Source organism: Artemia franciscana, unplaced genomic scaffold (assembly GCF_032884065.1).
Source record: "Artemia franciscana unplaced genomic scaffold, ASM3288406v1 Scaffold_2328, whole genome shotgun sequence".
Lineage (NCBI taxonomy): Eukaryota > Metazoa > Arthropoda > Branchiopoda > Anostraca > Artemiidae > Artemia > Artemia franciscana.
Genome location: NW_027063242.1, coordinates 21,322 through 33,163, shown reverse-complemented (window position 1 = coordinate 33,163; position 11,842 = coordinate 21,322). Strand labels below are relative to the sequence as shown.

Here is an 11,842-nt window from a genome sequence, read left to right as displayed (position 1 = left end):
TAGTCTCTGATGGCGTTACTGTTGCAATAAACAAGTTACCTGCTGAAGTGAAAAATCCAGCAAGGTGTAATAAGTTACTTGATAGCCTTTCTGGTCATGATTCAATGACTAGTGTTTAGGCAAATCGGGAAAAATTAGTGATTAAGCAGGATAAAACCGTCTCCAAATGTCTCTGTAATGTCCTACAGAACATATTGGAAAACGCTACAACAAAAGTCACCCCTTGAAAGTAGTTTTGCTTGCTGTCTATTTCGACACTTACTTTGATGTTTTTCTTTTTAAAGAATGGCCAAGAGTCGAAGAGACTGTGAGGTTCAGGAACTCTCGTGCTTTAAAGCAAAGTTTTGCTTATGCTCAATCGCTGGAGCTGTTACTAAGAGATGGTGTGAAAGTCAAAAAATTTTTGTCTACAAGTGACAATCATTACAATTATGGGTGGCATAGATAAAGTGAAAAAAATCATTGAAATTACAATCTAAGATATCACAGCAATGGATTTATTGTTGCTATCCGATTTTATTTATTGGAATTTTTTGAGTATATATAGGTTAGAAAAGCTATAATAGTGAACAAAAATGTTGCATAGCTGTAAGAAATATATTGTGGCAACAAATTTATTTTCCATAAAAGAGAAGAAAGAGGAAACAAAGAAGGGATTTACATTTATATTATCTCAGAATAGAACAATCATCACAGGATAAAAGAAAAAAAAAGAATTAGACAAGAAGTAGAGTAATTTTTTTTTTTGAATAATATACCTATCTATAAAAAACCCTCTTTCAATGATGATTTTCGGCAATATTTAAGAATACTTGTGCAGGACACCCCTAGTTTTTCATTAAAATTCTGTAGAGTTCTTTTGTAGCATAGTTGAGGTTCTTCTATAGTATTTTCATTAGCGTTTCTATCTTGGAAATTTGCTCTGGCCTTCAAAACAGAACTTAGAGATACCCATAAAAAAACAACAAGTATTCCAGCTTTGAACACGTCTCCGTCTACCCGATTCTATCACCAACATAAAAGCACTGTTTACACAAATACGATGCTATTTCAAAAAGAAAAAATCAATCAAATTAAAATTATGCTTTCTTTTCAGCATAAAGAAGACACAATTTTAAAAATTACGAGCATAAATGCACTCCTGTAAGTAATCAAACTGAAAGAATCGATTTGCCAATTAACTGCACTATAATTATATTTGAAGTAAGAGACTATTTATTTATTTTATAATTATTAATCTATTAATTTAGCAGTATAGATTAAAGAGTGCAAAGATACTACACTTCTTTTTCTAAGGTAAAAAACAATGACGAATTCTAGGATTAGGATTATGAGCAAGATTGTCCTTCCAATTTATTCAATATTTTTATCTAGGTCTCTTCTATAAAACCTAACTCTAAGAACGTGAAGTAGTAAGTATATGATAAGCTATAAGAAAACGATATAATAAAGTTCTACTTAAACAAGTTTTTCAATTATTATTAAAATAAAGGAAAAATAAAATGTCCTGGATTCTTTATTTTTACTGTTCGTTGAATCTAAAAGCGGTTTCTTAGCTTAGGAAGGCCATACAATGAACAAAAGGAGCATACAGGCCATACAAGGAGCAAAAGGAACATACAGGCCATATTAGGATCAAAAGGAGCAAACAGGTCATAAAGGAGTAAAAGAGCTTGGATGAGCAGTAAATTCTTTTAGTGAGGGGAGAGCAAAAAAGATAATCTATTCCAAAAATGTAAGGAGTTCTATTTCTTTAAAAATTTGAGAAGGGGAGAGAAAGGAGCAAAAACAATAATTTTACGGATAATTTAATGAATTTAAGATTGAAAACCCTTGATTTTTATTTGAATTTTACAATTACTTGATGCCTGTTATGTTGCAACGACTTTTTATGTAAAAATAAACGCCATTACACAAAAAGACGGCAACAGCAAACAGTTTTCCACAGAGTTCGTTATAAATTACTGGTCAGCTCTAAAATTCAACATAGAAAAGGAAAAGGACGTCAATCGATTGGACATAAAAGACAAGGAAAGAAGTGATAAAAAAGAAAAAAAGAACAGCTCTAAAACTTAAAACCGACCCTATATATAGAGGACAAACTTAAAATCTGCGTTTGTTTTAGCCATCCTTCGTTTTTAGTTCTACTATGATGTCCTCACTAGAGGATCATTGGTTGATACTAAACAAGAATGGAGGACATTTGATCTGCAAAAAAAAAAAAAAAAAATGTCATTAGTCATTCGCTTGGACGGTGAAAGACTAGAAAAGAATTTTAGCAAAGTAGGATCAAAAATTATCTCGATTCCACAGAGTTCAGTAGGAATTACTTCTCAGCTCTAAAATTCAACCTAGAAAAGAAGCTCATTTTGGCCATCCTTCGTTTTTAGTACTGCTAAGATGTCCTCGCTTTTATGCTTATGATGTGTTTTATTTTGTTATTCTAAAAATATAGTTTTAACTGAAAAAACGCCTTACAAGCCATAGCCAGATAGATTAGTAACTACAGATACAATTTCAATCAACCACATAGAATGTCAATCACGACAAAAATGGAAAGGATGCCTACTTGAAACCTTAGAAAATTTGCCTGATTTCGAACAAGGAGGGAAACAACCTTAAAGCATCATGTGATCCTTATAAGAATCACACCATCAGACCCAGGGTATCAGAGAACACATCTTGTAAAGGTTTCAAACTCTTATATACAAAAATGTGATTTATTTCCCGTAGAAAGATTAAATGTTTTTACTGATTTTTTTTTACGGATCAACAAACAAATAAACACGCATCCGTGATCCGCCTTCTGGCAAAAAATACAAAATTCTACATTTTTGTAGATAAGAGCTTGAAACTTCTACAATAGGGCTCTCTAATACACTGAATCTTGTGGTGTGATTTTCGGTAAGATTCTATAGCTTTTAGAGTTTTTTTTTGCCTATTTTCTAAAATAAGGCAAATTTTCTCAGGCTCGTAACTTATGATGGGTAAGACTAATCTTGATTAAATTTATATATTTAAAATCAGCATTAAAATGCAGTTCTTTTGATGAAGCTATTGATATCAAAATTCCATTTTTTTAAGTTTTGCTTACTATTGAGCCGGGTCGCTCCTTACTACAGTTCGTTACCACGATCTGTTTGAAAGGTTCATAGATAAGTGTTTCTGAGAGGCTAAGGGCGGAGGTAGTTACTTTTACAACTCAACTAGTATTCAGGAGTATGCACACAAGATTTGTCGGCCTGTAAGCTTATAGTTAGGCAAAAGCGGAAGTGACGAAACACTACAAAAAGTATAAGTGCAAACTTTTACACCAGGGATACCAAAAAAACTGCTAAGACTAATATTATCACGTTAGCCTGAAAATCCCAAAGAGGCTATAAGTTTAGCAGAAACGGAAGCGAAAATTGATGAAGTTATGACAAACATTTCATCAGATGTCAATAAATAACACAGTAAACATATATTACTTTAACCATGGAAGAGGGCAAAAACGTCTCAAATTTGGGGAGACAGATCGTGAACCTAAGAGGCACGAAGGGGGCCAAGGGTCATCCCCGAGGAAATGGCCGACCGATTCCACGACCTTGAGTCCTTAGCGGCATGGAACTATAGAAAATATGGGTGTCCACCACCACGGACAGTATGATAATCAATAATGATAGGTAAAAGACATATAAAAGTAATTATACACTCCGTAGAGGTCAGAAGACTAACGGACAATATAGAAAAGATTTCGTTGGCATTATTGTAGCAAAGCAAATCACCATGCGACAATTTTTGGCATAGAGCCAGAACATAAGGAAGGGCCAGCATATAAAACGAGACACCAGTTCGGAAAACTGAGTGGTACAAATTTAAATAATGATTTACTATAATGGTTAATGATAATGATTTAATAATGATTAATGATAATAATGATTTACCGATTTTACGCTGCTTTAAAATTGAGTGTTTCCAAAACATACCGTGTTTACTTGATACAGGTGCGTCAAAACGTTAATTGGAAAGAGGGTTCTTAAGAGGTTTCCTTCTATTGTACAAAATCTCTGTTTCTGTTAAGCTGTTATTAAGCTGTTAAGTTTCTGTTAAGCTACATTATCACAGATGCTATATATGCTAGAGTGTATAGATATTCAAAGATTACTTATCTAGATGCTCCCAACCAACTTTTACCCAAGTAATCATTTATTGTCGTTTCAAAAGAATACCGTTTGAAAAAAAAAATGAAAATAGGTATTAAAAAAAAAGAAAGTGAAAAGTGTTGAAAGTCTAAGTAAAATAAGCCAAATTTCCAAATTATTCACTCACCATAAAAGACGTTCAAAAATTTCTTGTGAGTAGCTAGGGTGTCAAATCATGCAAATAGAAGGGAGGAGGTAAAATATATTATCAAAAACCTAGGTGGGGCAAAATTTATTATATAAAACATTGGGAGGGGGTAGACAACTATGCTGTACCCTTTTCTCACAGAACTGAAAATATTTTGGTTGATAAAACCACTTTATCAAACTACCAAACTTTGACAACAAAGCAAAATGAAATAATATTATAATGTGCCCCTAAAAAAATAATGTTTTAAATCTATTAAGAGCAAAATTTCACTGTTATTTTATATTAAATTTTGTAATAAGTACAAAAGATAATATTTGTAATTCAGTTCAGTTCCTTTCTTTATTACAACAAATAATTACAATAGCACTATAGGCTCCATGACCCATAGTAGGGGGGCTAAATAACACAAAATTTAAACAAATAAACAAAAGAATTCACTTCATTAAGTTTATACAATAATAAAAAAACTCAAGCAACAAGGGAAGACCCCACTCCCTGATCGATCCCAACATTTAAAACCTATCGATCCTTTAACCCCACCCAGTGTATAGGGCAAAAACAGCTACTATCCATCCCAAAAAATTGCTGCCCCATGATGCCTTGTTGAAAAGTATTTCCCTTGTTGAAATAAGGAATAACCCTTATTTCTTAAATAGGAAATAGAAATAAGGAATAGAAGAAACAGAAATAGGAAAAATAAGAACATCCAGTTCTGGAAGATGACGAATCCTATACCTCATTACATAATAATATTTTCCTATACCATATTACATGAATAAAACGTCAAAGTTGACGTCTAAGAGAATTTCTCCGTGACCAAAAGAGGAAATGGTAAGAGAAAATGAGAGCGATAAGCAACGCTATCTAGCTAAAAAAAATCAACATCATACGAGTTTCATCAAAATACTTATTTTTTATAAGTAGTCTTTTCGTTTTGCCTTAACCTTGATCAAGGATGATGGAGATATTTCTCCAAAAAATAGACCCATCTGTGCCGCATTTTTTCTTTAACTAACATAGTCCTTCCCAAATTTACTTCTTCAACCACCCCTTTTCATGAAAAAATATAACTCAGGGCCCCTCTGCGGATTATTTATTTTCAAATTTTAATAGCAAATAAACAGAAAAGAGTAAAAAATAATAAATCTAACTTTTTCGTAAATCATACTAAAGAAAGGAAGAAATTAGAAAAACTGATGCTATTACTGAAACAATTTTTATTATAAAGTATAACAAAGTGACAAAATTATCTACAATGAGATTTGTTTTTCGACAAAATCTTTAAACTAGCTGTCGAGCTTAGAATAGAAAAATAATGCAAAACAGTTCAAATATGCAAAATCGTCTCATTGAGGAAGATGAAACTTGTTTGCTGCTAATTTAGTTAGCCTTGGGGCAATAGTAGTCTTATGACACCTAACAGAAAATAAAATATAACTACAAAAACAAACAAGAAGCGTTTTCTCACCTCATCAGAAATTATTAGACCATTATAAACATGAAAATATAAATCTCAAATTTGTAATTTCATATGCTTAATAAGATTTATTATTTAAATCTGTATTGTTTAGGATAAAACTAATTTATTCATTTGGTTGCATATTATTTTTTTGGCTTAGACAAGGTGTGAAAAATAGCAACAGACAAAAGTGCTATAATAAAGATATGATGGAAATTGTAAGACGAATTTAGGTTGAGGAACAGGGGAGTCTGAAGTTATTATTATCTCACCATTATTTACTTTTAAAATACCAAGACATTTCTTAAAATAAACTAATAGTTTTAAAGGGAAATGAAAAAATAAAAAAGGCTTAAACAATGAATAAAACGCATCATAATTATGATTGAAAAACTAGGCTTTTTTAAAATCTAAACTTTAATTTATGATTTTTTATGGGATAGCCAATGAAGTGCATTTTATGGTAAAAATCAAATGAAAAAAAAAAGTTTTTTCCACTGAAAGTAAGGAGCAACAACAAATACTATGCGTAAACAATAAGTAAATATTATGACTATCTCAAAATTTTTTACGACGATTTTGGGAACAAGTAGCGGGGAGATGGGCTAGTCGCCCTTCAATTCATTTGCTCACTTGAAAAGGGTACTAGAACGTTCAACATTCGCTCGAATGAGCCCTCTTCCAATATTTTAGGACCACTGGGTGAATACGATTACCCCAGGGGAAAACAAACAAACCCCCCAAAAAAAACTAAACACGCATCCGTGATTTTCTTCTGCCAAAAATACAAAGTTCCACATTTTTGAAACAGGAGCTTGAAACCTATGCATTAAGGGTGTCTGATACGCTGAATCAGACAGTGTGACTGTGTTGCGAGAGCAACACTTTGGTTCTGTCCCGGTTTTCTTTTTTTTTTCCTATGCCGCCGATCTCAGCTTATTCCTGGAAACTGGTAAGAGTCTAACCTGTGCGGTTTTTACGGAAAGTGTGGACCTCAGGCCAGAATGATGAATATGACATTACATTTTGGGAAGCTCTATAGAACTCTCGCCTAGGGCCAAAATGGATGGTTTTTGCTTCTCCACGAGCCAGAGCTTATGGTGTGCGAAGTAAAGTAGAGTTATATAGTCTATGCCAGAGAGGAATATCTGAAGTTGTACAGCCAAGCTTTCGATTCATCAAAGCATGTTTCTGCTTTCAAGTGAAAAGCTCTGTTCTAGCAGGCAAGCAGGCAGGCACCACTTTCAAATTGAAGATTGACTAAAATCTATAAGTGTTAAATATATGCTGCAGTTACCCGGCCCCACAGCCAATATATCTTCTTTGAGTGATAAATAGAAAAATTTACAGAAGTTAAAATGTGGCATTTTCAAACGGGTCCGAAAGTGCTGCCATCGATTATTTTTACCCATTTCTGGTCGTGATTTCAGCTGAGTTTATCATTCGTTTTTTTTGGACTTGGGATTGGCGTAGAGAAATGTTATCAGATGTGCCTAATAAACTTTAAAAGTTCTCTCATTGCTAAAGAAATTGCAGTTTATCCTTATCTCCTTTCTAAGTTGAGAAAAGTTGAAAGTTAAGTCTAAGTTGAGTTGACGTTAGAAAGTTGGCCTACGGCAAAAAAAAAAATCAACTTTTGAACTAAGACAGATCGAATATTTTTTCGACGGCAATCGATAGCTCTTGATGAACTGATCAAAGTATATGGCATTCATTTTTTGGTACAAACATTCCTTCATGAGGTACACCAGTTTGAAAGTTTTAAGGGGTTGACAGCTTCAGTAGTAAGGTAGAAATTGAAACGAAATCTAGGCCGATACAAATTGTGAGACATATAGAGGACTCGTCACCAACAGGCGGCTGATAGGTAATAATCACCTTCGGCAAAGAGGGGCTAGCAACTTTTGCTAGTTGGTGTGTTTATTATTTACTTCCAGTGTATTGGATGGTAAAACCAATTTGGTTCCAGTGGTAAGACATGTAGGGGACTTGTAGGTAATAATCTGCTGTTAGGCTACAGTCAACTTCAGCGATGAGGGGTTTGCAACTATACTAGATGGTGTACCCATTTATTTGTTTTCGTTGAACTTGATGCCTATTATGGGAAAGGGACCTGTAAGTAAGAATCTGTTCACTTTGGGCTAGAAATTTGTGCACATTGGTGCACATTGTATTCGATCTCTTTAATTCTGACAGAATTAAGTGTTTACGCAATCGGGTACAAACGATAACGTAAAATAATGAGGTAAATTCGTAATAATTAGTGTCACCTATGGTATTTTAATCCTGAAAAGTTACGGATAGCTTTATAATATCAAATAGATTATATAAGATATTGTTCCAAGTTTTCATCAGTCACGATGTCTACGATTGAAAAGGATAAAGTTCAACTCGCTGCAAAGTCAATTTAGTCCCTTCTTCCGCTACTATTGTTGTTTTTTTCAACGCTGAGGAATAGGCTTTGATAATGTGATTACTGATCGATAGCGAAGAAACAAAACCAAAGTGTAGCTCTCGCAACACTTAAGTCGGCAAAGCCGGACAAAGGCCGCTGCAACACTTCACGTTGCCCGGGCAACGTAGGTCTAGTTTTTATTAAGATCTATCGATTTTTAGGGACTGTTTTATTCTTTTTTTCGACAATCAAGAAAATATTCTCAGACTCGTAACCTTTGATCGATAAGACTAAACTTAATGAAATTTCTTATATTTGAAATCAGCATAAAAGTTTGTTTCTTTTGATATATATTTTTGTATCAAAATCCGTTTTTATATAAACGTTATTTCGAGTTTTAGTTACTATTCAGCCGATTCTATGATTTTTAAATGAAGTGTATTTTATGGTGGAAATAACGGTTTTTAGCAGTTCTTAGCCATTGTGAGATGGTCAGAACCCTAACTTAAGGGCTTAGAAATCTATTTTTAGGTACGTTTTGTTTAGAATGTATTATATGGTAGAAATAAAACATTTAGTATTCATTAGTCATTACGAGACACCCTGACCCTCTAAATTAACCGCCGATAAAGATATTTGTAAATACGATTTGTTAAAAATGAATTGTATTTTATGTTAAAAATGAAGTTTTTTTTTAGCAATACTTGGCCATTATGAAATAGCCAGACCCCTAAATTAATGGCAAATAAACTTATTTGTAAATACTATTTGTTTAAGATGAAGTGTAATTTATGGTAGAAATTACGATTTTTAACTGTTCTTAGCTATTATGAGATAGCCAGGTCCCATAATTAAGAGCTTATAAACCTGTTTGTATATTTGATTCATTCAGAAGAGAGTATATTTTATGAAAGAAATAAAAAAACTTAGATGTCCTTGGCTATTACTATATAGAAAGACCCCTAAATTACGGGTCTATAAACTTATTTGTAAGTACAATTGTATAATTGAAGTGTTTTTTCTGGTAGAAATAACAATTTTTTAGCAGTCCTTGGCTAATACGAGATAGCCAGGCCCATTAGTTAAAGGCCTATATACTTATTTGTAAGTATGATTTATTTACAGTAAAGTATATTTAAGGTAAAAAATAAAGATTTTTAGCCGTCCTTAGCCATTAAGAAATAGCCAGGTCCATAAATTGAGGGCCAATAAACTTATTGTGTTGCGAGAGCAACATTTTGGTTTTGTCGTGGTTTCCTTGCACCCCGATTTCAGCTTATTCCTAGAAAGTGGTAAGGGTCTAACCTCTGCGGTTTTTACGGAAAGTGTGGACCTTAGGCCGGATTGATGAATATGACTTTACATTTTGGAAAGCTTCGTAGAACTCTTGCCTGGGGCCAAAAAGAATGGTTTTTGCTTGTCCTTGAGCCAGAGCCTATAGTGTGTGAAGTGAAGAGGAGTTGTATAGCCTATGTCAAAGAAAACTATCTGAAGTTATGCAGTCAAGCTTTCGTTTCATCAAACCATGTTTCTGCTTTCGAGTGGAAAGCTCCGTTCTAGCAGGCAAGCAGGCAGGCACCAGTTTCATATTGAAGATGGACTAAAATCTATAAGTGTTAAATATATGCGACAGTTACCCTGCCCCACAGCCAATATATCTTCTTTGAGTGATAAATAGAAAAATTTACAGAAACAAAAAAGCTGGCATTTTCCACGGGTCCGAAAGTGCTGCCATCTATTGTTTCTACCCATTTCTGTTCGTGATTTCAGCTGAGTTTATCATTCGGTTTTTCGCACTTGGGATTGCGGTAGAGAAATGGTATCAGATGTGCCTCTTAAACTTTAAAATTTCTCTCATTGCTAAAGAAATTAGAGTTTATCATTTGCTCCTTTCTAAGTGATGACGTTAGAAACTTAGCCTACGGCAAAAAAGTCAACTTTTGAACTAAGACAGATAGATTTTTTTTTCGACGGCAGTCGATAGCTTTTGATGAGCTGATCAAAGTATATCTCATCCATTTTTTTGTACAAAAATTCCTTCATGAGATATACCAGTTTGAAAGTTTAAAGGGGTTGACGACATTAGTAGTAAGGTACACACTGAAACCGAAAGTAGGCCCATGCTGTTTGTGAGACATATACGGGAGTTGTAAGCAACAGTCGGCTGTTAGCTCATAATCATCCTCGGCAATGAGGGGTTACTAGTTGGTGTACCTATTTTTTGTTTCCGTTGTATTTGATGGTAAGACCAATTTGGTTCCAGTGGTAAGACATGTAGGGGACTTGTAAGTAATAATCGGCTGTAAGGCTACAATCACCTTTAGCAATGAGGAGTTTGCAACTTTTTCGAGTTGGTGTACCTAGTATGCATTTTAGCATCCTTACAGATTAACAACTTCAGCGTTTAGTCGCAGCGGGGAAACAAAACCAAAGTGTTGCTCTCGCAACACTTTACTCGGCGAAGCCGAGCAAAGGCTGCCGCAACACCTCACGTTGCCCATGCAACGTAGATCTAGTTTTTAACTACGATTTGTTTAAAATGAAGTGTATTTTATGGTAAAAATTAAATAAATACAATTTGTTTCTTCACAAAAACTGAAAGTAAGGAACAGCATTAAAACTTAAATCTAACAGAAATTATTGCGTAAATGAAGGGGGTTGCCCCCTCCTCAGAACCTCGGTCTTTACGCTAAAGTGTTTCAGTACTTTTAAAAAAGCCATTTTGTTCTAATTAATGTTTTTGTGTTTCAGGAATCATTCTTAAAGAATTGGGACACAATTCAAATTTTAGCGTACAGATGGAGGTCCTGAGGAGAGGGCAAGCCCCAACATATTAGAAATTATTACTGCTTGATTTAAGTTTTAATGTTGCTCCTTACTTTCAATAGAAAAAAAACATATTTTTTTTTATTGAGCTTTGGTTATTTTTAAATAATTCCAAAAAATCTGATCCCACCACCACGGACGGAACCCCCCTTACCATAGAAATATCTTCTATATAATTCAATACCGGTTAAAATCTACCCCAAACAATTACTCTTAACCACTCCACGCTTAGGATTGAGCCGGGAAAAAGAAAGTAATACATATAAAAAGAATTTGGTATGAGAATTCTGGCAAATTTCCACAGTCTATAATTTCCCTTGACAAGTTCACTCCCTGTAAACTTCAACCCCATACAAAATTCCCCCGTGGAATAACCCCCAGCAGAAAATTCCCAGTCCCCCCTGAAAATTTATACATGCATCTTAATAGCAACTACTAATGGTAAACAATAGATACATTTTATAACTTAAACACCTTTACCCAGGGGCTGTGGAGGCGGCGGGTCATGTTATACTCAAGGGCATAGTTTTTGGGCCTTTCAACTAGGATGAAGAAAATGGCTATCTCAAAAAAATTATCGCAGCATTTTGGAAAACAAAATTTGGCAGGGACTTTTTACTCCCCCGTCTTACGGAGGAGTAAAAAGTTCTTGTAGTGACTCTTTGGATTCAAGATACAGGATTATCAACTTGAATATTTTCAGCTCAGTGTTCTTTGTAAGGGTAGGGTCGGCAAGGCTTTTTGTTGCAGGCGATAGTTTATAGGATTTGAGGCAATCTAAGACTCCATTTTGTATACCTTTCAGACATTAAGTTACCACGTTACTT

The 11,842-nt window shown here is 34.1% G+C and overlaps 1 long non-coding RNA gene across 2 annotated transcripts in view; it reads right to left on the bottom strand.

The window, feature by feature from the left end:
• Positions 1–603: 603 nt before the first annotated feature.
• The window catches only part of LOC136042884 (uncharacterized), a 31,793-nt gene continuing 20,554 nt past the window's right edge, over positions 604–11,842 (bottom strand). For both annotated transcript variants that reach the window (XR_010621472.1, XR_010621473.1), the window contains exon 4: positions 604–2,208. This is a non-coding gene — a long non-coding RNA (uncharacterized LOC136042884). The remainder of the gene's footprint in view (positions 2,209–11,842) is intronic.